This window comes from Bos javanicus, chromosome 11 (genome assembly GCF_032452875.1).
Source record: "Bos javanicus breed banteng chromosome 11, ARS-OSU_banteng_1.0, whole genome shotgun sequence".
NCBI classification, from domain to species: domain Eukaryota; kingdom Metazoa; phylum Chordata; class Mammalia; order Artiodactyla; family Bovidae; genus Bos; species Bos javanicus.
The window spans coordinates 7,063,551-7,089,256 of record NC_083878.1 but is presented as its reverse complement, the minus strand read 5'-3'; the positions used below and the strand labels follow the sequence as shown (position 1 = coordinate 7,089,256).

General features: G+C 48.3%; 1 protein-coding gene across 10 annotated transcripts in view; it reads right to left on the bottom strand.

Annotated features, from left to right (window-relative positions):
• IL1R1 (interleukin 1 receptor type 1) overlaps positions 1-25,706 on the bottom strand; it is a 134,344-nt gene that overhangs the window by 35,708 nt on the left and 72,930 nt on the right. For 2 of the 10 annotated variants that reach the window (XM_061431776.1, XM_061431779.1), the window contains exon 2: positions 1,879-2,030. The gene's annotated coding sequence lies outside the window, so the exon portion shown is untranslated. Of the gene's footprint in view, positions 1-1,878; positions 2,031-2,311; positions 3,607-4,213; positions 4,587-8,813; positions 8,898-9,165; positions 9,362-13,809; positions 13,938-14,522; positions 14,674-18,997; positions 19,130-25,706 lie in introns of those variants that run through there. The other 8 variants (XM_061431778.1, XM_061431781.1, XM_061431773.1 and 5 more) reach the window with 8 other exon arrangements.

The following is a 25,706-nucleotide window of genomic DNA, read 5'->3' as shown; positions in this document are numbered from 1 at the left end:
GGTGGGCTGCCGTCTATGGGGTCGCACAGAGTCGGACACGACTGAAGCGACTTAGCAGCAGCAGCATGTTCTGATAATAGATATAAGTTCTGGTAAAATTATTTTGAGGTATCCATTTATTTCTTTACTCATTCACTGCTGAGTGAATTAGTAAAGTCAATATACAGTCAATATACAGTCATTGGTATATCTACCACATGACTGTATATTGAAGATCTACCACATGCCTTGAAAGGAAAGCTATGACCAATCTAGACAGCATATTAAAAAGCAGAGATATCACTTTGCTGACAAACGTTTGTATAGTCAAAGCTATGATTTTTTCAGTGGTCATGTATGGATGTGAGAGTTGGACCATAAAGAAGTCTGAGCGCCAAAGAATTTTGAACTGTGAATTTTGAACTTTTGAACTGTGGTGCTGGAAAAGACTCTTGAGAGTCCCCTGGACTGCAAGGAGATCAAACTAGTCAATCATGAAGGAAATCAACCCTGAATATTCACTGGAAGGAGAGTTGGACTATAAAGAAAGCTGAGCGCAGAAGAATTGATGCTTTTGAACTGTGGTGTTGGGGAAGACTCTTGAGAGTCCTTTGGACTGCAAGGAGATCCAACCAGTCCATTCTAAAGGAGATCAGCCCTGGGTGTTCTTTGGAAGGACTGGTTTTGAAGCTGAAACTCCAATACTTTGGCCACCTCATGTGAAGAGCTGACTCATTTGAAAAGATCCTGATTCTGGGAAAGACTGAGGGCAGGAGGAGAAGGGGACAACAGAGGATGAGATGGTTGGATGGCATCACTGACTCAATGGACATGAGTTTGAGCAAACTCCAGAGGACAGTGGGGGACAGGGGAGCCTGGCATGCTGCAGTTCATCACGTCACAAAAAGTCAGACACAATCGAACAACAACTGCGTGCCTATGTCTATACTTGGTCCTGGGAACAAGACTAGAAATACTGACCCAGGGGCTCAAGGAGCTCACCAGCCAGCAGGGAGAGTGGGCATGTCCACTGAGTCACACCATGATGCGGACAGCTGCCCCGGGCGTGAGGTGAGCCTCATGGAGGGAGAGCACAGGGGAGATTCATCACATTCCTGACCGTAAGTCAGAGTTGAGGTGCAAAGCGGCAAAGCTTAGAGAGGCGGAAAGAGCCCAGAACACGCAGATCCTTGCTGAGGAGTGGGGACTGGAATCTGTAGGTGGCAAAACAACCATTGAAAGGCTTTAAGCCACAGAGTAGTGTACGATCAGATTTTTTTTTAATGGAAATTTTGGCACCTACGTGGAATATAAATGGGAAATGAGTGAGGAGGCAGGGAGAGCAGGCAGCCAAGGAGGGGCCATCCAGGTTGAGCAGGGATGCAGGCATGAGCAGCCAACAGAGACAGACAAACAAAGTGAGACTCACTGGGAGGTAAGCCAGAGAAGCAGTGACTGAGTGGGTCTGGGACCCACTGGCCCTGAGTCACTCGTGTGGTGCCAGCAAGGGGCAGGGCAGGGTGAGGAGGGTGGGTTACAGTACCCACAGAGCCGAGGAGATGCCCACAGGGGTGTCACTCGCTGCACCACCAGCCTGGGTCTCCTGGAACCACATGACAGACCCTGCGACCATGAGAGTTAGGTGAAAGTTAAGTGAAATCCACAGGGGATCTGGGACGACCTGGAGTTGAGACAGCTCAGACCTGTACTGGGAACATCATCACAAGATCACAGCTGGAGCTAAAGCGGGGGTGACCCTGGGAAAGTGGGTGGGCAGTGATTCTTTCTAGGGTCACAGACCCCTTCAGAAGTCAGATAAAACCACGGAGCTGTCCCAAAGAAAAACACACCGACAAAAACAAAATATTCTGTATACAGTGAGAGATAGTCCAGAACTACCTTAAACACGGTGGGAAGCTTCCGCTGTTGATGAGAGAAGGCGGGTGAGGCCCTGGGGTGAACCAGCCTGGTCACTGTGGAGAAGGTCGTTTCCTGTAGGAGGCGGGCCCACTTCTTAGGAGGGAGCTGGCATCTTCAGGGGCCGCAGCTGCCTGGGGAAGGAAGAGCACACACGTGAGCGTGAACTCGAATGGAGACGGTAAGTCATCCACCACTGCACAGGTCTCAAGGTGTCCAAAATAACAAAACAAGCTTGCAAAGGTGAGTCACGCATTTAAAGAGCACGTCCTTTGAGAAAACATTCAGGAAATCAAGTCGGGGTGAGGAGTACAGAGGTTGACAACCCCTCGTTTGTTTTAACTGAACACACACCTGGCACTTTGCTGTACACTGGGGCGCAGGAATGAGTCAAACCACCTCAAGGAGCCCATACCTTAAGGCACCTTGAGAATAACGCTCCGAGAAACTTCCCAGCTGCCAGGAGAAACTTCCAGGCCCTGTTTAAAAACAGGCTTCCTCTACGAATCGTCACTTGTCCTTTCCACTCTTCTTTAACACCTGCATTCCAAATTACATAATTTTCTACTGAGGTTGTGCTGTTCAGTTGCTCAGTCATGTCCAACGCTTTTTGACCCCATGGTCTGCAGCATGCCAGGCTCTTCTGTCCTCCACTATCTCTTGGAGTTTGCTCAAATTCATGTCCACTGAGTCAGTGATGCTATCTAACCATCTCATCCTCTGTTGCCCCCCTTCTCTTCCTGCCCTCAGTCTTTCCCAGCGAATTGGCTCTTTGCATCAGGTAGTCAAAGTATGGGAACTTCAGCTTCAGCATCATCAGTCCTTCCAATGAATATTCAGGGTTGATTTCCTTTAGGACTGACTAGTTTGATCCCCTTCTGTCTGGGTGGCCCTGCACTGCATGGCTTATAGTGTCATTGAGTTATGTAAGCCCCTTCGTCACGACAAGGCTGTGATCCGTGACGGGTTACATAATTTGAGAAAACTTCAGAAAGCTGAGATGGGACTGCCCTTCTGAGACATCCTGCAGCCAGTTCATCATCCACTCCCAAGTCTGCAGTTTACTTTTAGTATTCTGGAGTCTGATATTTTATTTTTTCTCAGGTCTGTATCATTTCCCTGGGCCTCTGAGAAGCTGGGAAAGCCTCAGCATAAGGGCTTTCAATGCCCAGTGGGTAAAACAGCCTAACTCAATGCCAAACCTTCCACGTAGACTAAATGTGCTAAATGCCACCCTTGTTGTTCACTTTGGATTTACTGTGAGAAAGCACAGGGCATCGCATCAAGGTGTCAGAGCTCATCACTGTGAAGCATAAGGCACCAGATCAAAGACACGCATCCAGGATCTACCCATCCCCAAGCCCCTCCCGTTGAGGGGCTCAGAATGACCATAGCTGATGGGAGCCCTGTGGACGATCTCAGGGAGAAACTAACAGACTGGGGAAAGGGGAGGACGGATGAGCAGAATGGATTTATTTGGGAAGCCCAGGAAATCTTCTGCAAAGAAGTGGACACCACACCCCGCTAACCACTTCACTTTCTCTCTTCCTCTTTGCCCCAGAAACTTCTTAAAAGGATTTTCATATCCACTCTGAATGGCCTGCCCTCTGCTCCCTAGTCTCACGGACCTTGTGAAATGTGTCACATAGGCTACCACAGGCTCTTGGTCACTCCACGTGAAGGGACCACCCCTCCAAGTCCCCATCTTACTAGACGGCTCTACAGCACATGGCCCCCACCCACCCCTGCTCTGGGCCATCTCCCTGGAATGAGGGCCCAGCCCTTCTCCTCTGTCAGCTCCGGGCTATCTCCGCTCCTGGCTCATCTGTAAGCCCTGAATCCTTTTGCCTCCATGCTGCCTCTACAGTGCTTCCCATGACTGTCATTCAATCCGTTCCTTCCTAGTTGGCCAGCTTCTCCTATGACTTCTGATCAGCTCCGAGTGGATTCTCTGATCAACAGCCTCTCCCACGGGCTCCTGCGCACCCCCTTCCTCCACAGTTATGAGTGCCAAGTTACACAGGCTCTCCTTGATACCCCGCACTGGCTGCCTCAGGGATGCAGAGCTCTGGCCACGCTGGGCGGCTCCCCCAGTCACTGGAACTCCCTGCCTGGCCAAGGAAGAAGGGTCCAGGGCAGATCCCCTGAGTCTCCTGCAGTCCTCGGAGGAGGGCCCCCCCTTACACATCCTGCATGTGCTAAGAGTTCAATAACACTTGTAGAAGTCAGGGTGGAAGGAAGGAGAGAGAGAGGGAGGGAGGCCAGAAGGAACCCACCCACCACCTTTGCACTAGACCGAAAAGGGACCAACACCCACCTGGAATGAAGCGGGGGAAGCACGCACTGCCCACGAGTCAGAGGACAGGCAGAGGGGAGCCATCCCCGGGGGCTGGAGATGCCTGAGACTTGCCCGGGAGAAGGTGCACCAGTGCTTAAGGCGGGGGACAAAGGCTCACAGCTGGAGGGGGCAGGAGGTCCGAGGGACTGGGGAGCAGGAGCTGGACTGCAGCACTTCAATGCCACGAGGAATTCTGGGTCAGCATCACCCCCCTTATCCAGAGGAAACTCAGCAAAGATTTCAAAAATGGTGTTTTGAAATCGATTTGTAATAAAATTCAATATATCCTTTTATTTGTTATTTGTTGCTTTTTCCTTGCTGCTTTTAATATATCAACACATATATGTGGAACCTAGAAAAATATACAGATGAGCTTATTTGCAAACCAGAAATACAGACGTAGACACAGAGAACAAATGTATGGATCCCAAGGGAAGAAATGGGGTGGGAGGAACTGGGAGAGTGGGACTGACATGTGCACACTATGGATACCATGCGTAAAACAGATGACTAATGAGAACCTGCTGTACAGCACAGGGAACTCTTCTCAATGCTCTGTGGGGACTTAAATGGGAAGGAAATCCAGAAAAGACTCCATATAGCTGACTCACTTTGCTGTACAGCAGAAACTAACAACATTGTAAAGCAACAAAACACCGATAAAGAAAAATAAATAAAAATTATCCTTTTAGAAAATATCTACAGTCACTGATTTATTCCACCACGTTATTTCTCTGGTGAATTTTCCACATAAAATAAGATGATTAACTCCCCCAGTAAATGAACAAGCGTCCCCCGCCCCCTGCCTTTATTATGTATGAAATTTCCCAGACTTGCTGACATTGTCTCCATCGCAGCTTCCAGCTGATGTGCAGAGGCGCAGCAGTGCATTGAGGTACCCAGGGTACTGTCTGACCCAGGGCACTGTCTGACCTGGGCAGTCATGGAGGGGTGGGGTGACCAAAGCCTCGGCCAGTCACCCTACCTCCACCGGTCTGGTCTGCTGACTAGGTGCACCAGGAGTGAAAACATGGCATAGCTTTCTATGACACTCCGTGAAACAGCGAGCCATTGTCAACTCCCCAAGCAGAGCTGCCATTGCTTCTTGGGGATAACATCTGGAAACCAGCACATCACAGCATAACTAGGTGGTCCACGGAACATACATACACAGCTACAGGTTTATTAAAGATAAGGTGAAAATGAAAATCTGAGGCATAAAGCAATTTCCTACTAGATCCAGAAAGACAAACTTCAACGTGAGCTAAGTTAAGAACAGAGACTAAGTATCAGAATTTACAATGAACATACTGGCCCCATGGAAAGCCCTACTTCGGGGAATGGCAGACTTCATCCATAGCGCCTTCCTATCACGGTAAGAAACTGCACCCGGTGCAGACAAAGGAAAAGAGACATGGTGTCATAGGAACCGAAGGGGTTTCCTCAAGGCCGAGGGTCCCAGCGCAGCGGGGGGACAGTTGCTCCCACCTTGTGGCCATAAAGAATCTATTACTATTAAGGCCTTCTAATTCTTGAGGCATTTCCTTCTTGTATCTGAGGAATTCCCCCTCATTGTGAATCTTGTCTTCCAGGACAGAAGCCAGGCATGCAGGGGCTGAGGTGGCATACCACGGACACACACACGGCAGACACACACACAGCAGACACACACACGTCAAGCACACACACGGAAGGCACACACACGGCAGACACACACACGGCAGGTGCGCGCACACGGCAGGCGCACACACACGGCAGGCGCACACAGAAGATGCAGGAAGACACACGTGTGTCTGGGCTGCACCGTCCACACAGGGCCTACAGGGGGCCTTGCTACGTGGGGTTCAGGGGGTCTCTATCCACAGTAAGCTCCAAGCCTGACTCCCCGGCCTGCCCCCAGCTCCATCCCATACTGTGGGGGCCCTTAGCGTGCCCACAGGCAGGCATCCCCACCCTCCCCTCTCCCACCCTGCATATAGCCCTGGCCACTCTGCAGACCAGGGAGGCCCTCAGGCAGTGGAGTCCACAGAGGACTATCGGGAAAGAGGCCTGCGTCCACCCTGGAATCTGAGGGCAGGCTATCTGGGCAGGGAATTCCAGGGCTCCTGGGTTCTGTACCATCCTCTAAGCTCTAAGACTCCTGGCCATGCAGAAGCCTGTGGCCGGCTGAAAAGCAGGGCAGAAGCCCCCAAAGTATGGGGTCTGGGGGACTTCCCTGGTGGTTCAGTGGTTAAGGGGCTTCCCAAGTGGTTCAGCGGTAAAGAATATGCCAGCTAATGCAGAAGATGCTGGAGACACAGGTTTAATCCCTAGATGGGAAGATCTCCTGGAGAAGGAAATGGCAACCCACTCCAGTATTCTTGCCTGGAGAATCCTGTGGACAGAGCGGCCTGGACTACAGTCTGGACTACTGGGCTACAGTCCTTGGAATCACAAAGAGTCAGACATGCCCAAGCACACACACCAATGGTTAAGACTCTGTGCTCCCACTGTGTGTGTGTGTGTGGCGGGGCGGGGGCGTGGAGGGTGGGCACAGGTTCAATTCCTGGTCGGGGAAACTAAGATTCCACATGCCACACAACCAAAACCAAAAGCAAACAAACAAAAAATACAGGGCCTGGGTGGGATCTATCCTATCCGAGTTTAAGGGAAGTTTCTGCAGAAACCCAAGGAGGCATATTGTAGCCCTAAGGAGCCCCTCCCTCTTCCAGAGACCTGAAGTAGCAGAGCCCTGCCTCTCAATACAGAAGGGAAGTGAAGTGAAAGTCACTCAGTTGTGTCCGACTCTTTGTGACCCCATGGACTATTGAGTCCATGACATTCCCCAGGCCAGAATACTGGAGTGGGTTGTCATTCCTTTCTCTAGGGGATCTTCCCAACCTAGGGATTGAACCCAGATCTCCCACATTGCACATGGATTCTTTACCAGCTGAGCCATAAAAAGGAAATCCTAATGGTAGTTTCCATATTTCCACTTCACGCCAACTCACTCTCCACACTGAGCATCTCCCTGTAAACTCTGTGTCTCCCTGTACAGACACAGACGGAATCATTTAATATGACTTCTCATCCCAAACATTAACAGACACAGCCTACATGTATGCCTGACATAATGGAGAAATATTCAGAGAATGATGCTCTAACTAATTCACCTATAACAAAAAGAGGCGGTGTATGAGTCCCCAGGGAAAGCAAAGACTATAAGACTTATGAAATGTCACCACCCACATGCTCTATGGAAAATTAGTGGAAACATGCATGGGGAATGGATTATGGTATTAAAATGAAGCCCATAATGAGGACCTTCACCTCTGACAAGCATTCAGCCTGCTATTAAACAGTCATTATTAAAACTAAAAATGTTAGTTTTGAAGACAAGGCAGTAAAAGAACTTATAAAGCCAGAGAACTACATGATGGTGGAAAATACTTTAGAATTCTGTGTTTACACCGGTCTTTGTTTCTTAAAAGCAAAGTCCCAGAAATAAGCTGCAAATGGCCAGGGATCTCAGTGTCTATCTTCCTGCAGCAATGATTCTCCATGAGGATTTTCTGGGGGGAGTTTTTATATTAATATAAAATGAATTCCATTTATTATTTTATATTAATATAAAATGTTATGTTATATATACATTAACAAAATATATTAATATAAAATAATAAATTAAATGTAATTTAAATATATATTTAAACATACTATAAACTTTTATATTAATATGTATCAATAACTTATATTAACATAAACATTTATATTAATATAAAATTAATTACAAATTATTTTATATTAGTAATTTTTCTATTAGAGGATACAGGACTATGTCATGAAGCAGAAAGAAAAGTCCCCAAGAGATAAAACACAAGACAAAAAATCGTCCCTTAAGGTGACATCATGGTGTGCTCAGCCGAGCATCCACTCTTGATTTTCCAAGAGGAATGTTTTGGAGGTAAAATCTGAGAGGCACTGTCCTGGGTGAGCACCACAGTCCCCTCTCCTCAGCCCCCCTGACACACCCACAAGGCTGGACACCAACCCCAAGGACAGAGAAGACCCCAGACGGTCTCTGCACCAGGAAGGAGAACATGGACGTGTCCTCCTGGGGTCCCCACAGCGTGCTCCCGGGTGACATGACTGCCCCATTCTGCAGAGATGAATGACACGTCCTAAACCTCGACCACATGACCTGCATGGCCGTCACCGATCCTCCCCCGAGGAAGAGCTTTCCATGACTCTGACCAAAAAAAACTATCCCACCAGAGGTGGTAGGAATATACATCCTCCCCCAAAACCCCAAAGTCCAAAAACCCCTGAGATATTGGCAATCTTCCTATCAGCAGACAGATCTGAAAGTGTAGCTCACAGAACTGACTTAGTTACCCAAACAAACGGGGAAAGGAAAGTTTGGGGGTTTTATCATAAGGATATCGCAAACAGGACGTGAAGACAAAGTAAAAATAGCCACAGAGGTTTCTGGTGTTGCTAGGAATCCTAAGCTATTCAGCTCTTACACAGCACCATATTGGTGGTGTCACATGGGTTTTCAGGGAAGAGGTGAAAATGAGGCACGGAGGGAAGTGATTACTGTCACAAGCAGGCTACAGACAGGAACGCCCTTGACCGCCAGGCTGGAGTTTGGCAAGGTCTCCACTCTGCCTTCCTCGGGTTCCTGGACAAGAGAAACCAGATTGAGTGATGGAAGTGACCCTGGTCTCCATCCCTGGTGCCTTTTTAATCTGTTGACTGGGGAATTCTGCAGAAACTAATGCCTGTGGCCTGCAGATTGTTATGTAAGTGAATACTGAAAGGTCTCCAGTCAATAACATCTGGGTAACAAAAGGCATTTTGCTATGCCTCTGGTCAATAATGTGTTAAGCACACTGCCTCGCCTCTTCCAGCATCTTACCCTCTGGCACAGCCCCAACCCAGACACTTGCCAAAGGCTCTGAGATGGACAGCGGCCACACAAGACTTGCAGAGTCGACAGGGAGAGAGAAGATGCCTGGAGCACTGGCTCCTGCTCAGGTGAGAACAGTTCCGCTTCCCAGAATGGGGTCCACAGATGAGTCTCAGAGCACCAGACAGTCTCTGCAAGAATCCTTCCGTGTTTTCACTCGTGGGGTTTTTTTCTTACTGAAGTAAAACATGCACACAGCGAAATACACAACAAATCTTAAGTCTACAATCCCATAAACCAGGACAACTGCAGACACCAGAAACACCCCCATCAGGATACAGACATTTCCATTTCCATCTCCTCTGAAGTTCCTGTGAGCCTCTGAGCAGGCACCTCCTGGTAATGCACGTGGCCCCACCAGGCTGATTTCTATCATCTCCTCTCCAACCTTCTGACAGTTAGTGCGTGTGCACCCCCGATGGCCAGCTCACACCTGCTGCTATTCTCGTTGTTTAGTCACTAGGTCGTGTCCAACTCTTCTGCAACCCCACGTAGAGCACCCCGACAGGCTCCTCTGTCCAAGGGATTCTCCAGGCAAGAACACCAGAGTGGGGTGCCCAGTCCTTCTCCAGCGGATCTTCCTGACCCAGGGATCAAACCCTGGTCTCCTGCGCTGGCGTGCAGGTTCTTTACCACTGAGTCACCTGGGAAGCTCCGGCTACCGTCGGTGCCTTGCTGTTTCAGGGCACATACCTGCTTTCATTACTTACTACCAACCGAGGCAGCAAAAGCAGTGGTTCTCAATGGGGCCAGCATGCCCCTCAAGGGAGCATTTTGGAAACTGTGGGGAAGGGGACTCTCTGGGTGGTCATTTAGTGGCAGAGACCATGGATGCCACTCGTCTGGAATAGCACCCTCCCACCCAACAGTGAAGACCTGGCCCTCATCCTGCTTGAATTCCAGGCTCCCACAGACCTTCACGCTGACAGAAGCATCATTTACCACTTTGGGAGCCTGGCACCCCTACTCCATCCTCCACTGGGATAAAATATATTTTGCTGGCACAGTTTCATAGATCCTGAATTTTCCTGGGATGCAATCACTGTGGAAATGGAGGGAAGACTGGCCTCCCATCACCACTCAGACCCTGATCACCAGTCAGTCCTCACCTAGGGGTGTGTGGACCATGTGTCTGCTCCAGGCTACATGGGCAGGCGTCCTGTATCCCTGCACTCAGTCTGCATAAAACACCACTGACTTCATCAGACCAGTCGGCCCCTACCCAAGCATCTACACACCAAAATACATCATTTTAACCCAAATTACTTTACTTATTCCTTACACAGGCTACTATATTATTTGGAAATCATGTTGTAGCTAAGTTTTATTATATCAACTCAGAATTGTAAAGGGGGGGTTAAAATATTTTCATGAAAAGGGAGTATTCATTTAGACCATGAAATTTTTGCACCTTGTTTTATGTCCCTGGACATATTCCAGTGTCTCTTGATTTATAGTCTATGGGAACTTGAATAGAATTTGTATGCTGCTGTTGTGCAAAAACTGTATAAATCTTAATTATGTTGAATTGGTTCATAGTGCCTTGCAAGCCTACTTTTCCTTCTAATTTTCTATTCATTCTATTAATTTTTGAGAATTTGATATTGAAACTCCAACTAAAAATATTAATTTATCTACTTAAAAAATAATTGTAATTTATAGTGCAACTATATGTAGTTTTGTTGTATATTTTCCAAGTGTCCTGTAACTGTGTTATCATACTTCCATAATTTAAAAAATAAAAAAAGAAATAAAAAGGGGGAGGATATTTGGTTTTGAGTGAGGTGAGAAGCACCGGTCTAAAGTGATAGCATCTGACTCAATTTGACTCTTGGTCAGGAGCCACTGGCTGTATTTTCAGGGGTCCATGAGTTCCCTAGGGGCCCAGATGGTAAAAAATCTGCCTGCAATGCAGGAGACCTGGGTCCGATCCCTGGGTTGGGAAGATCCCTTGGACTAGGGCATGGCAACGCATTCTAGTATTCTCGCCTGGAGAATCCCATGGACAGAAGAGCCTGGTGGGCTACAGTCCATGGGGTTGCAAAGAGCCAGACATCACTGACTGACACTTCCACTTCCTGAGTTCTCTGGTTTGGGAAGCCAGCTGTGCAGAGCCTGGAATGCCAAGCTGCTCCTCCATCAACAGCACCCTGAGTCCCCCTGAAACCCAGCTACCAAACTGCACTTTAGTGGGGGTCATTTGAGAGATGGCCCAAAATCAGGAATCAGGTACAGGTACTTGTACTCTGTACCTCTTAAATGGGGACTCTCAGGAGCGAGTGCCTGCTTCTCTCTACCAGGAATGCTTTTGCATCTCCTGAGTGCTTCTTTCTGATCTTGAAGACACGGGAGGCTGTGCTATGCCAGGTGCCTGCAGGAAAACGTGTTGGTGTTGTCGGCCTCAGCTACTCGTTAGAACCAGCCTGGGGACTCTAGGAATGCCAGTGCCCCGGGCACACCCCGAGATGCTTGTTAGTTTGCACTGAGGTCCCATCCAGCAGTGCTGAGAGTGCCCTGGGCAGGCCTGAGAAGCCGGCAGGATGGAGCACTGTGCTTTCTTTTGTTCCTGCAGCCCCACTGGGGTCACCAAATAAGGTACACACTGAAGGAGAGTGAAAGTGTTAGTCACTCAGTCATGCCCAACTCTTTGCGACCCCATGGACTGTAGGCCACCATGTTCCTCTGTCCATGGGATTTCCCAGGTGAGAATACTGGAGTGGGTTCCCATTCCTTTCTCCAGGGGATCTTCCCAACTCAGGGACTGAACCCAGATCTCCTGCATTGCAGGCCAATTCTTTACCATCTGGGCTACCAGGGAAGCCCCTAAGGTACACACTAGTACCTATAAAATAAACAACAATGACCTACTGTATACCACAGCAAACTTTACTCAATATCCTGTGATAAACCATAATGGGTGCAGGGCAGGGGGGAAGATTCAAGAGGGACAGGACATATAAATATTTACGGCTGATTCACGCTGTTGTATCGCAGAAGACAACACAACACTGTAAAGCAATTATCCTCCAATTAAAAATAAATTAAAAAAAATAATGGGAAAGAATCTGCAAACTGAATTTTGCAGATTTTTGAATAACTGAATCACTTTGCTGTATACCTGAATTACTGTGAATCAACTATACTTCAATTTTTAAAAGTACATAGTTCATCAAGCTTTACCTTATACATTTCTAGATTTCACTTTGTCTCCACTTAAAAATTTTTTTTGATGTGTATCATCTTTATTACAACATTTATTACAACATTCCTTCTGTTTTATGTTTGGTTTTTTGGCCCTGTGGCATGTGGGATGTTAGCTCCCCTGACCAGGGAATGAACCCACACCTCCTGCCTTGGAAGGTGACGTCTTAACCATGGGACCACCAGCGACGTCCTTGTCTCCACTGTTGTTTTGCTTTCTCCCTATTTTTAATTCATGGTGCTGAACTCCAAAGTATGCTGGTGACCCACAGCCCTGGGGAAGCCAGCCCCGTCCCACACTCGGTGAGATCACTCTGCAAGTTCCCGCGTGCCACAGCCAGGAGGCTGCACCAGCACTGCCTGGGGCCCCAGCACCTAATGGGGTTCAAGGGGGGGCAAAGCTGCTCACAGTGCAGATCCTGTCAGCCCACCCGACACCCTGGAAGACAGGAAAACACAGGCAACTGCCGGCCGACAGCAGCAGACGGGGAGCAACAGGAGGCAGAGTCCCTGACGACTCCTGTCCTTCACAGCGGTGTGTTCACATTGAGTTTGTCCGTGTTGATGGTATACGAATCCCCCTGCGCTTCCCTAACCCCGTGCTATGGGAGCTCCACTGCAGTTGTCCAGCTTTGCCACGTGGATCAGTGAGACGCTCTCCACGGCCTCTCTGCCTGCTTCCAGATGGACACACCTGCCACGGATGCAGCCCAGTCACAGGCTCTCCATCTGGCCCTGTCCAGGAGCACGGCTGAGCCAGAGTGTATTGAGTGATGCCCAGGACAACCACACTTTGTCCACTGGGACAAATCTCCAAGAATCCCACTAGGCAGAGAGACCTCCAATGTCCTCTACTTCACCAAGCAGACTCCTGTCCAATCAAGGACAGCGATGAGCACCCATCTTGTTCACTACTCTATCCTCAGTACTTAGCATAGAAGAGTACCCAGCACACAGTAGACACTCGATAAACATTTGTTAAGTAAACTGTTGTTTAGTCGTTCAGTCACGTCTGACTCTTTGTGAACCCGTGGACTGTAGCCTGCCAGGCTCCCTGTCCATGGAACTCTCGAGGCAGAATACTGGAGTGGGTTGCCATTCCCTTCTCCAGAGGATCTTCCCAACCCAGAGATCGAATTCAGGTCTCCTGCATCGTGGGGAGATTCTGTACCATCTGAGCACCAGGGGGGTATGACTACAAAATACTAAATGGAGTACTGAATAGGATATAAAATAGGTAAGAAAGAACCCACCTGCCAATGCAGGAGACACAAGAGACGGGGGTTTGATCCCTGGGTCGGGAAGGGAATGACAACCCACTCCAGTATTCTTGCTTGGAGAATCCCATGGACAGAGGAGCCCGGCCGGCTACAGCCCATGGGGTCGCAGAAAGTCAGACATGACTGAGCGCCTTAGCACATACCATGTGGAGTCCAGAGGTCTCTGTCTCCTTCTGGGTGCCAGCCCTCCACCAAGGTAATCACCCCATCTAAGCTTCTGTTTCCTCCGCTGTAACAGGAGGGTGATAATCGCGTGTCTCTCGGGAGACTGCTGGGAGGATAAAAGAGCATTAAGTATAAACGGTCTTATAAACTGTAAAGTGCGGTGCATGCCTGTTATGAATGAGTGTCACCCTAGTGTCTGTAGCTACACCACTCAGTGTCAACCTTCATCTGGAGGAGCCACAACTCACCCTTCCCCACGGTGGTTAGGGCATTCATAACTATCTCCTCCAGGAGACAACCCTTTCCAGCCCAAAGCCCTAGGAGGGCCGCTCCCAAACCAGTTCAACTTGGCAGGACTAAAACGCCTGCAAGCAACTTACAGACACACCCTAGAATAAACCTCCAGAAAGACTGCCAAGTTCCCCAAAGACAGATTTGAACAGCGTTTACTCCTGGTTCACACAGGAATAAAAACAACCACCCTCCCCACAAAAAGAACAACAACAAAACACAGATTAAACCGCCATCACCTTCTTAGAAGACAAACTGACAACCAAGAGTAGGAGGAAAGGACGCTCGCTTTCTGCGCGCTGTGCAGGGAAAGGGGACGCCCCGCGCGAAGGTGCCAAAGAGACAGTCGTCCCCCTCCCGCCCCCCGCCCCCGCCCCCGCCCTCGCCCTCGCCCTCCTACCTGGCGCCCGGCGGTCGCGTGCGGGGAGGCCGGGCGGGCGGAGGCGCCCTGGGAGCCGGCACATCACATCCCCTCGGTCGGGACCCGGACCCGCGCTCCCTGCCGGCTCCGCCTCGCGCCCGGGAAAGTACGGGCGCGGCTCCGCTGGGGCGGGGACGGCTCCCACTCCGCCCCACCGCGGAACTGGGAGACCGCCGGCCCCTTCCGGCGCCACTCTCCCCCTGGCATCCCCGCGCAGGACCCTGGACGGCGGCCGCGCGCCCCTCGGGACAGAGAGGGGATGACTCACTGTGACCTCGGCCCCGTGGATGTCCCCCACCCCCACGGCGGGGCCCCTGGGCACGATTTCCGGTGGAGCTCTCGACCCCAGGTACGCTCACACTCCTGTCCCCAAGCCGGACCTTCAGCAAGCCTCAGGCGCTTTGTTGATCTTCTCTGAACCGCTGTTTCCTCTTCTGAGAAAAGGGATCTTAACAGCACCGACCTCGTGGAGCAGTTGTGGGGTTTCAAGGCGCTAATGCCCTAAACCTGGGGCCAGGCGCAGAGTTGATGCTCCACAAATCACCTGCTGCTTTTACTGTTACTCTTATGGGCCCCGGACAAGAGAACAGCAGTGCATGTGGTCCAATCTTGGTATCAGACTTCCTGGCCAGACCTCGTGGGCTTTTAAGCTTAAAACTCACTTAAGTTCGTTTTGAACTCAGAGGAATGCAATGAATGGGTCACACCTACACCTCCCTGGGGAGGGTGGACGGAGGGAGGAGGCTGAGGTCCCAGTGCACCCCCTTGGTTCCAAGGAACCCTTCCCTTTCCAATCTGTGCCTCCAGCGAGTGACTGGCCCCCAGCTTGTTTTGAGGACTTCATAGGCCAACCTCCCAGGAGACACAGAGTCAACGATGATTGTTTCCTTCCTAACAGAACACACCACCCCTTCCTGTATCCCTTCCCGCCTGGGCAGACGCTGGTGTCCCTCACCCATCTCTTGATATCTACATCAGAAACTCAGGAACTGAGACAACTTCAGCTGCCCCAGATAATTCTGAGATGGAAGAAAGCATAAATCGTCCAGCAGCCACAGCTCTTCTGCTCTAATGCCTGTCTTGAGACCACAAATGATGATATTTTTCTTTTTTTTTTCTTTTTCTTTTATCTGGTTCCAGAGTTCATATGGGAAATAGATGGGGAAACAGTGGAAACAGTGTCAGACTTTATTTTCGGGGGCTCCAAAATCACTGCAGATGGTGATTGCAGCCATGAAATTAAAAGATGCTTACTCCTTGGAAGGAAAGTTATGACCAACCTAGATAGCATATTCAAAAGCAGGGACATTACTTTGCCAACAAAGGTCCATCTAGTCAAGGCTATGGTTTTTCCTGTGGTCATGTATGGATGTGAGAGTTGGACTGTGAAGAAGGCTCAGCACCGAAGAATTGATGCTTTTGAACTGTGGTGTTGGAGAAGACTCTTGAGAGTCCCTTGGACTGCAAGGAGATCCAACCAGTCCATTCTGAAGGAGATCAGCCCTGGGATTTCTTTGGAAGGAATGATGCTAAAGCTGAAACTCCAGTACTTTGGCCACCTCATGCGAAGAGTTGACTCATTGGAAAAGACTCTGATGCTGGGAGGGACTGGGGGCAGGAGGAGAAGGGGACGACAGAGGATGAGATGGCTGGATGGCATCACTGACTCGATGGACGTGAGTCTGAGTGAACTCGGGGAGTTGGTGATGGACAGGGAGGGCTGGCGTGCTGCGATTCATGGGGTCGCAAAGAGTCGGACATGACTGAGTGACTGAACTGAACTGAACTGAGAGTTCATATGGATCCTCTTTCTCGGAGGAACAGGCTTCAATTTGGGGCTGGTGATAAAGCATTATGAGAACTCGTCACATGTCCCATCTCGCAGTGAATTTCTATTTAGGTGATGGTTCTCAAAACCCAACTTGCATGTTAGAATCACCGAGAGGATCTGGACTGCTGATGCTCAGATAAGCGTCATCAGAATCTCTGCAGCTGACACCCAAATATCAGAATTTTGAAAGCTCCCGTGCATGTGCGCTAAATTGCTTCAGTCATGTCCAACCCTTTGCAACCCCATGGACTGTAGCCCACCAGGCTCCTCTGTCCATGGAATTTTCCAGGCAATAATACTGGAGTGGGTTGCCATGTCCTCCTCCAAGGGATCTTCCTGACCCAGGGATCAAACCCTTGTCTCTTAGGTCTCCTGCACTGGCTGGCAATTTCTTTACCAGTAGTGCCACTGCAGTCCCTTGGACTGCAAGGAGATCCAACCAGTCAATCCTAAAGGAAATCAACCCTGAATATTCACTGGAAGGACTGATGCTGAAGCTCCCAACAATTTGGCCACATGATGTAAAGAGCTGACTCAGTGGAAAAGACCCTAATGCTGGGAAAGATTGAAGGCAGGAAGAGATGGGGACGACAGAGGGTGAGATGGTTGGATGGCATCACCAACTCAATGGACATGAGTTTGAGCAAACTCAAAGCCTGGGGTGCTGCAGTCCATGGGGTTGCAAAGAGTCAGAACTACTTAGAGACTGAACAACACGTGTCACCGTAGACCCAGGTGATTGCAACACGTGTGCAGGATTGCAAACAAGTGTGTGTCCAGACCTACAGTGCTGCCGATTCTCTGCATCTTCCACTTGAAACTGCTTCATCGCATGTGTCCAAGTGGCAGTTAATGAAACTGACATGGGGGGACCAGCTCAACACTGCAGAACTAGCCCAGAAGTGATACAACTGTCTTACTGTTTATGCAATGGAAGTTTTTAAAGTCATTTACAAGTAGAAAGTAAAATTGATTTGTGCGATCATGTAGAAATAATAATTACATTTTCATTTTTCTTTATGTTCTGATGCCTCGGACAAACCCATACCCCAGCTGTTCTGCTAGATGCCTGGGCCCCTAGACCCAAGGAGGACCCTCAAACAGCCCCCCATTGTGGGGATGAGACCTGAAGGCCTGCCCTTCTCACCTGTGACCACTGTTCTGCTGGGATCCTGAAATCATCATCTCCCTCACTCAGCTGTGCTGAATGCCTTCCCTGGCTCGTTCTCCCTCTGTTTCCTAGGTAACGGTGTGTCCACCTGCCCTGGTCCACCCTGGGTTGGAGGCTTCAGAAGGTGGAGGCTGTCACATAAGTCACTGTCCGCTCTGGTCTCAGCATCACACAGATACTGTAGATGCAGGGTATACTTTAAGTCAGAGACCTTTCATGAAAATGACGACACATGTAGTTTGACAAAAGTGTGTGAGCAACAGAAACAACAGAACACTTCTGGAGTGTGTGTCCCTCACTCCCCTCCCATCTCTGAGACTCTCACTTGGGAGACTCGACTGCCTGCTACCCCCCAGACCACCTTCCTTAAGAGAGACTGTGTGTGTTAGTCACTCAGTCATGTCCGACTCTTTGCGACCCCATGGACTATAGCCTGGCAGGCTTCTCTGTCCATGGAATTCTCCAGGCAAGAATACTGGAATGGATTGCCATTCCCTTCTCCAGAGGTACTTTCTAACCCAGGGATCGAACCCTAGTCTCCTGCATCGCAGGCAGATTCTTTACCATTTGAGCTACAGGGAAGTCTAAGAAAGACTGTATTCCCTGAGAATTTTCAGTCTCTCTCCTACCTGGCAAGCTCCTCAGATCATGTGACCCTCTTCAGGAGGACCATCTTACAATGCATGAAAGAAACAGCACCTGGTTGACTGGTACAGCATGCTCTCATGGTCTGAAACACAAGACGCTGCCCATGACCAATGAGGCATGACACTTTGAAGATTGCCCATTGTGAACATTCAGGCCAGACATGACAGCTCTAAAGAGGGAGCGTTTATGTGCTTGTTTCCTTGACTCCCCAAAGCTAAAATGCTGGTGAACGCTGAGCCTCTCATTTATATCATAAACCATCGAGTTCAGAAGGATGTACATTCATGTAAAGAGCACAAGGTATTTTTCCCACCCAGAGGAGCAGCGTTCAGCAGGAGGCAAGAAGAAAAGCAGAGAAGAGATGCCTGGTGTTTGCTGACCCTGGACAGTCACTGAGAGGAGACTCAGCACCCCATTCTCCCCTGCCACCAAACAAAAGAGAGACCCTGGCCTCCTCCCGAGAGAGGAGGCTTGAGGGGACTCTGGAAGAGACCAGAATCCCTGGGCTCCCCAAGGTGTAGCCCTGGACACCACCCATGTCGTAGCAAAGACTTGGGTCCAGCATGGCCCAGGCCAAGGGGCAGCTGGACAACAGAAATGCTGGGCCTGGGCCAGGCTGCCTCGCTAGGTCCAGTGTTCAGAGTCCCAGACCCTCCAAGGGGACATCAGCGGGGCTGAGATGAGCTGGCACAGGTTGGGACCAGCAGGGCAAGCTCAATCTCCACTGGGGGATGTAAGTCCAGAGAGTGACCTTCAGGCAGAACCCTTATCCGGACCCCAGGACAAGCCGAAAGCTTTCCCTACCTCCACCTCCATCACGTCCGAAGAATCCCAGTTACCGTCCAGAGGAAAACAAGCTGCTTGAAGAGGGAAGAGTTCTGAACAGATTCTCTTAGGTTATGCAAAGAGACTGAGCCGTAACCCAGTGCAGACTAAACAACTCTGTATTGCCAAGATTTTTTTTTTTTTTTTTTGCTGGCATCAGATGGAAATGAGGCTTCACACGCTAAGCTGACTTCAGTCGTGGAAAAGTTTTTCAAAAATTACATGTTCGCACAAGGGGCCTCTGTGACTCTGGCTACGCCTGGTTCTTTTTGTTGTTGTTATTTATGGAACTGCCGGTAAGTGTTCACAGAACCACAGTGTTCCCTGAGAGGGGTTTAAAAACCACTGTCCTAGATGGACTTCCTTCTACGGTCTAGTTTTTCTGCTCCGTTCACACATTTTCCATCCACTGGCCTCCAAATAATGACTTTTTAAATCTATGTCTCTTTCTACGTCCTGTCACCGCAGCTTCGTAGCTTTAATGAGCTGGAGGCTTCCTTTCTCCACATAAGTAGTTTACGCGTAAAGTTTACACGTAAGTGTAAAAGTTTCTTCTTCAGAAGGACACAGCTCTTCTGATGAAGGCCATGGGACGGGCAAGCATTCGGGCCCACAATATTAGCAAGGACCCTAAGGAGAAGCACAAGGAACTTCCTTCCAACTGCTACCACCCCAGCAGGGACAGGCATTCCCACTCACATAGCGGCAGCAGCCATGGTGTCAGTAAGCACAGCACCGATGAGCTGCCACCCACTGTTCTGAGGAGTCCTGTGGGCCTGAGCAGTGCTGGCATCTCCTCCAGTTCTGACTCTTCAGGGAAAAGCTGTGTATCAATGATGTATCTCAGCACCATCACTCCACAATGAGCGCAAATTCCACAAGTTCAGGTGGACAATGGACATCTCAGCGCCCTCGTGAAACTGGACAAGAAGCCAGTGGAGACCAATGGCTCTGATGTCAATCACGAGCACAGGTCAAACAGCCAGCATATGGACCTTCATCATGTTGGACTCACTGTTAAGTGCCCAAGGAATGAACGTGTATTCATTTCTTTAGGTCAATTTTTCCTTTACTTTTTTAATTTAAAAATTGTTAGCATGAAAAACTTCCTCCTGACATGGAAATTTCTGTGATCATCTTTCTACTCAAGTTCCTCTGATTGTTAAGAATTTTAGCAATCAGACAGCTACACATGAACTAGAAGAGGAGAGCCGGGGAGAAAGTATAAAATAGCAGAAAACTTCCATGGAAAATAAACTACTTCTTAACCTCCTTTGTGTGCTTCCCAGGTGGCACAGTGGTAAAAGAATCGACTGCCAATACAGGAGATGCAAGAGACACAGGTTCAATCCCTGGGCTGGGAAGATCCCCTGCAGGAGGAAATGGACATGCGCTTCAGTATTCTTGCCTGGAAAATCCCATGGACAGAGGAGCCTGCTGGGCTTTAGTCCACGGGGTTGCAAAGAGTCAGACACGACAGCACGCACACACATGCACATAACCTCCTTTATGAAGAAGAAAAGACACACACGGCAGGCAGCACTGCCAACTCTTGGTTCTAATTGCAGCTTTCATCTTGTTCAATGAAGGTAAATGGCCACGGAGACTTCTAGTGTCTGGTTTTTGCCACGTTAGCGCAGAAAGAACACAGCAATTTCCAATGGCCGACTGCCTTAGTAACTTCCAAGAATTGTTAGCAACCTAGCAGAACTGGACTGGCGGGCCTTCTCTTTTATACCAGGCTGTCTTTGACTTGGTGACTGCTTCAACACATAACACAAAACCACGTATGACCACGTCATCTATCACCATCCAAAAGGCAGCCGTTACCAACTTCCCTGCGTCATCAAAAAGAAAAGGGCTGAGCGAACCTTTTGTGCTTAGTCATACACAAAATACGTAACAAGAGTACCGCTTTCCTTAAACACAGTTCTCAGTCTAATGTTCTTTCCTTGTAACCCTACACGGTCCCGGCATCACTGGTTTTCTACAAGATTCTGGAACTGGTCACCTTCCCTTTTTTCCCCAAGCACCCAAGCACCTTCCAAAATCCAGATGTTGCAATCTCTCAACCCTTTGATCCTTTTGGAATATAACTGCCAAATTAATTTCTTTAAGTGGTTTCCTTCAACATGATCACTGTAATACATTAAAGGGATTTTCCAGGGGCTCAGTGGTAAAGAATCCACCTATCAACACAGGAGATGCAAATTCAATCCTTGGCTTGGGAAGAGCCCCTGAAGGAGGGCATGGCAACCTACTCCAGTATTCTTGCCTGGAGAATCCCACGGACAGAGGAGCCTGGCGGGCTACAGTCCACGGGGTCCCACAGAGTCGGACACGACTGAGTGACTAAACAAATATATTAAAGGTGGATGAAAATTCTCTACTCCTCCTTTAATTTAGAGGCAAAGTCAGATTTCCCTTCCCTTGAATCTGGCATCCCCTTAAATCAGTGACTTACCCAACCAATTCTAACCAATAAAATGAGGTAGAATAGGATTTCTGGGACTTCTGAGACAAGATCATCAGAAACCTTTCAGCTTCTTCCTGAGTCTCTTGGAGGACTCTGTTGGTGCCCAAAGCTACCTAGTAAGAAGTATTACTCTCCAGAGACTGCCGCACTATTAGAAACCTTAAACTCCATAAAGACCACATAGATATACCCCAGTCCACAGCCCCGGCTGACAGCCAGGACCTACCCCAGCCATGGGAGAGCCATCTTAGATGTTAAGCCAGTCAACTCTAGTCAGCTACTATCTGACTACATACCCGGGAGGGGCACCAAAGGAAAACCTCCCAGCTGAGTCCCCTCAACCCACAGAAGCATGAGTGATAATAATACACTGTTTTTTTAAGTCACTGAGTTTGTAGCACAATAACAGACCAGAAGCAATGGCCACACTCAGGAATGTGCCACGATTCTCTGTGGCCCATCCTGAACCATGGCAAGTCAGCCCAGCCTGCGACATCTCCCAGAATTAAAATGACACTGATCTCTTTTCTCCATCGTCACCTCTGAACACTGCCTAGTCACAGAGTTCCTTAATATCTATCTCACCAGCAAATAAAGGAAAAATGAGAGGTATGAGATGGTCAAATAGGTTTAGCTTTAAATACACTATTCAGAGTAAGAGAAGTGGCTTATAATCTTGTACTTTTCAGCAAATGCTAACTGCGAGAATGATTTAGTTTCTAGTGTTGTTATTCCGTGATTTTCCAAGAAATAGTACAACCCGTGAGAAGTAAGCCTCTGTCAGCGAAGATGCTTAGAAGAGTAATGCGAGGCCATGACTTCTGACATCAGAAGCAGAAGAAAATCTGGGCAGACTCAAGAATGCCTAGTTGTTTAATCGTTTCCCTAATTTCCAAAGGCATGGACTGCAGCCCACCAGGCTCCTCCGTCCATGGGATTTTCCAGGCAAGAGTACTGGAGTGGGGTGCCATTGCCTTCTCCGAAAGGTTATACTAACACTCACCTATTCCTTTCTCTTGTCTTTTCTCAAAACAATGTGGCAAAAACTTGGCAGCTGGTGAACTGCTGTCCAACAGTCACCCCTGTTCACTTTGCCCCCAGGGAGAATGGAGCTGGGTCCAAGTGTTGGGAGATGAGGCCATAGGACCACAGAGGCCTTCTTTGCCTCTTGCATTCTTATTAGTAAGTCTCTAACTTAAGAGCTTTGATGGACGATGCTGAGCCATCCCAACTCTGGGATGGCTAGACCTACTGATGGGCTCAGCCTGTGGTCAAGAATACAGCTGGTACTGACCTCGGAGAAAGCCAATGCCACGGGGCCCTGAGTCATCCCAAGAGTGACCATAGTAGAAGCTTATGATCTTAATTCCTCAATAACTGCATAAAATATTCAGACTTGGGACCAGTTTTGGGCAGGAGACACAGAAGATTCCCTGAGTGTGACTTCTGTATGGGCACCAAAGATGCCTTCTTGTATTCCTCTAGATCTGTGCTACCCAATACATGTAGCCTCTAGAAGCATGAAGCTATTTTAAACATTAGTAACTGACATGAGTTTGAGCAAACTCCAGCAGCAGCCTGGCATGCTGCAGCCCATGGGGTCACAAAGAGTAGGACATGACTGAATAACTGAACAACAACATAATTACTTTACATTCATAAATATAATGCTTTGTCCATAACTATTTCATATCTATATTTTTCGTTTCTCTGGTAAATATAATATCTTCAGGGATTAGAACCATGTATTTTGGAGGGAGGATGGGGAATCTCTCTGCTCTCTGTCCCAAAACACTCATATCAACCATATCACTACCCTGGATGTCAGAATTAGTCAACGTGTAGGCTAAGGAAAGTCTACCCTGGTGGCTTACATGGTAAAGAATCTGCCTACAATCCAGGCCCATTGACTCATTCTTGGCTGGCAGCAGAATTCTGCTACAGTTTCTGCAAGTTCACAGATATGACAGTCAGCCATGAGCATGCCTCAAATTCCTTAAACATCTCAAAAAATGTTCTCTCAATTTTGGTTGGAAATGCTTTGAGAATATTTATATAAACATAGACCAGAAATAATGAATATTAGCCAGGATCAAGACTTTTGGGGAAACAAGTAGATTGTGAATGATCTCAAGTGAAAAACAGCCTGGTGATTGCCAGGTTCTAACAAGAAAAGCTCCCCAGGTTGTGAAGGTAGGAAGGAAAGTGAAGGGGGAGAGAGAAGGGGCGGCCTATGAATCCACTATCTCCAGTCTTGCTGAGCCCAAGAATACTGAAGAAAGACGTATTAGCCATCACGGTCATTTGAACACAAGCATCAGGAGGAAGATGTTTAGAGGAAATTGTATGAATGTTGATAAAAGATTGTTAAAGAGTAAAAGATATTCTACATTAGTAGTTTTCAAGGGGCTTCCCTGGTGGCTCAGATGGTAAAGAATCCACCTGCAATGCAAGAGACCAGGGTTCGATCCCTGGGTTGAGAAGATCCCCTGCAGGAGGAAATGGGAACCCTCACCTACTCCAGTATTTTTGCCTGCAGAATCCCCATGGACAGATGAGCCTGGTGGGCTACAGTGAAGCACACAGTGGTTCTCAAAGGTCCCTGAGACCCACCCAGGAGGTCTACAAAGTCAAAGCTATTATGATACTAATTCAAAGATAGCCTGTTCTTTTTCTGTACATGTCTTCTCACAAGAAGCTTTTGTTATTGTTGTTCAGTCACCCAGTCATGTCCAACTCTTTGGGACCACATGGACTGCAGCACTATAGGCTTCCCTGTCCTTCACTATCTCCTGGAGTTTGCTCAAATTCATGTCCATTGAGTCGGGGATGCTATCTAACCATCTCATCCTCTGCCGCGCCCCCTCCCCTTCTCTTCCTGCCCTCAATCTTTCCCAGCATCAGGGTTTATTCCCGGTGAGTTAGCTCTTCACATCCAATGGCCAAAGTTTCAGAGCTTCAGCTTCAGAACAGTCCTTCCAATGAATACTCAGGGTTGAATATCACAAGAAACCACATGACCTATAATATCTCAAAGACTAGGTGCAGATACAAGAATTTGTCTTCTGCTGAGCCAAATATTAGTGAGATTTCCACAACAATGGAAACAGTATAAAACAATGCCAGAAAAAAATTCTAGTTTTAAACTCTGTTTTAAAAATCTAATAATTTTTATAAAGGAGATGTGACTTATGGTAACAGGTAATGAAGTTACTATTTTCAATGATTAATAAAAATTCATTTTAATATTTAGTTTCATTTCTAGATCAATATCAATAGTTAATCCATATAAACAGATCTTTTTAAGTTTAAAGTTTACAATAATTTTTAAAAGTGAAAGGAGGTCTTTAAATCACAAGTTTGAGAACTTCTGTTCTGCAAAAAGCTTGGGGAGGGCTTCTCTGGAGGCTCAGTGGTAAAGAATCCACCCACCAGTGCAGGAGACATGGGTTCAATCACTAATCCAGGAAGATCCCACATACTGTGCAGCAACTAAGCCTGTGTGCCACAACTGCTAAGCTTGTGTTCTAGAACCCAGGAGCCTCAACCAGAGAAGCCACCACCATGAGAAGCCTGCACAGGACAACTTCAGAAAAGCCTGTATAGCAATGAAGACCCAACACAGCCAAAAATTCATTTTAAAAAAGCTTGGGCAGGTCTATGGAGACCACTATGAAGTTCAAGGAAGCATCTTCCCAGAAGCAAGGATCAAGGGAAGATCAAGGGGTGAGAAGGGAGAACCACCCCAACAATGGCTGCTTTATCTGTTACCCAGACTTTGAAATGGAATTGCACTAAACAGCGCCCCTCTGAGCCTCCCTAAGAAACCATGCCCTAGTTCACCAGTGTGATCTGAACTGCTCACTTGGGTTACACAAATCCTAGCCTGAGTTTCTCAAAGGGTGTGCAAGACAGTCAGTATCATTTATAGCTTACCTCACCACTGGATCCCTAACTGTTCATCTGACCCAAACCTCAGGTCAGGTCAGTTCAGTCGCTCAGTCGTGTCCGGCTCTTTGTGACCCCATGAATCCCAGCACACCAGGCCTCCCTGTCCATCACCATCTCCCGGAGTTCACTCAGACTCACGTCCATCAAGTCGGTGATGCCATCCAGCCATCTCATCCTCTGTCGTCCCCTTTTCCTCCTGCCCCCAATCCCTCCCAGCATCAGAGTCTTTTCCAATGAGTCAACTCTTCACATGAGGATCTG